This window comes from Sorex fumeus, unplaced genomic scaffold (assembly GCF_029834395.1).
Source record: "Sorex fumeus unplaced genomic scaffold, SorFum_2.1 ptg000070l, whole genome shotgun sequence".
In the NCBI taxonomy this organism is placed as follows: domain Eukaryota; kingdom Metazoa; phylum Chordata; class Mammalia; order Eulipotyphla; family Soricidae; genus Sorex; species Sorex fumeus.
The window spans coordinates 7394701-7396419 of record NW_026606127.1 but is presented as its reverse complement, the minus strand read 5'-3'; positions in this window follow the sequence as shown (position 1 = coordinate 7396419).

The following is a 1719-nucleotide window of genomic DNA, read 5'->3' as shown; positions in this document are numbered from 1 at the left end:
AGATGGTGTTTACCTTGTATGCAGCTAACCTGAGTTCAATCCCCAGAACCCTGTGCCTGCCAGGGGTGATCTCTGTATAGAGTCAGAAGTGAGCCCAGAGCACATCTGGGTGTGCTCCACTCCCCACATAAAAGGAAGAATAGGAAAGAAAACCATATAACTGATTCTTGAGTAACATAGAGCTTAAGGGTGCTAACTCCTCTATAATGTTCGAAAACCCCCAAATTTAATAGATAATCTGCTATTGACCAAGAAGATGGATTTCTAATAGTACTTAATTCCATTGTCTGCAAGTAGTGCTATATGTGGCCTGTCCATCTGTAAATTTTGATACATTTTAAAACTTTAATCTATTTTATAATAGACTTTATAATACATATGTATTTTATGGTAGTAAGTGATAATTTATATTTCTATTTTGGTGGGGTATTTGGGCCATAGTATGTGGTGCTTGGGACTTCCGACTCTGTGCTCAAGAGTCATTCCTGGTGGTGCCAGCCATAAATGTGGGTTGACTGTGTGCATGGTAAGTGCTTTAACCCCTATACTAAGTCTGGGGTCCAATCAAATCAATTATCTGCATATATTTTATACATACATGGCATACTTTTTCTTAGATTTTTTTTATATTTCTAGGATATATTGATCATCTTTAATTATTTCACATGCATACCAATGTCCAAAAATTCTTAAAATATAATTATTGAAAAATATCATATAGAAGTCCAAATTTGTATTGTTCATGGGATAACTATATTAAGAAGAAAATAGAACCACAATAAACATACAAGTAAAATGGAGGTACATTTCTTTGGAGTCTTTCAATTATGCATTTATATTAGTCTATATACATGTATGATTTTTAAATAAACAATTTCTGTTACTATAAATTGTTTATTGAGATATTATAATTGTAATGTTTTCAAGCTAAGATGACATTGATGTGGACATTTATATCTATTTGTCTACTTTACTAATTGTTTCCTTAATATCAATTCTTAAAAGCTAACTTACTTATGACTGGATATGTAGCTCAGGACAAAAGAACTTGTCTTGCAGGTATGAAATTTTGGTTTCAATTTTTCGCAGTATAGAAGCAAAAGCAAAATCATTAACTGTGTTTGGAAATATGCGTCAGTGGTAAAATATTTGCCTCACATTTCAGAGGTTATGGGCTTGATCCTTGAATTTTCATATACACACACAAAAGCTAATTTACAACAAAGTCCCACACTGGAGACCTAACTGGGCCTGTCAAGAAAATTGATGAACAACGTGAGGACAGTGACAGTGATATTGACTTAATGAACATTAAACTGCTTTAAGCTATATATTGCCTAACTATTATACAGATTTAATTCTCAATAAAATAACTAGAAACGATCTATTTTCTAGCATCTTTGCTAGGGAAAGATAGCAACTGATATTTCAATATTTGTAATTTGGGGGACATTTTAATTTATCATTTTAATTTGTGCTCTGTCTACCAGTGAACTTGAAAATTGCTCTTGTGTGGTACTACATGGAAAATATTATGCTATGGGAAATGAGTCAGAAACAGAGGGACAGACATAGAAAGATTGCATTCATCTGGGTAATATAAAGTAACAAAATAAGACACTAACACACAAGCACAACTGTCATAAATACCAGGTTGTTCACTCCATGTCTTAGAGGCCAGCTGTACTCTCTAGGGATAAAGGCAGTGCAGATAGAGAA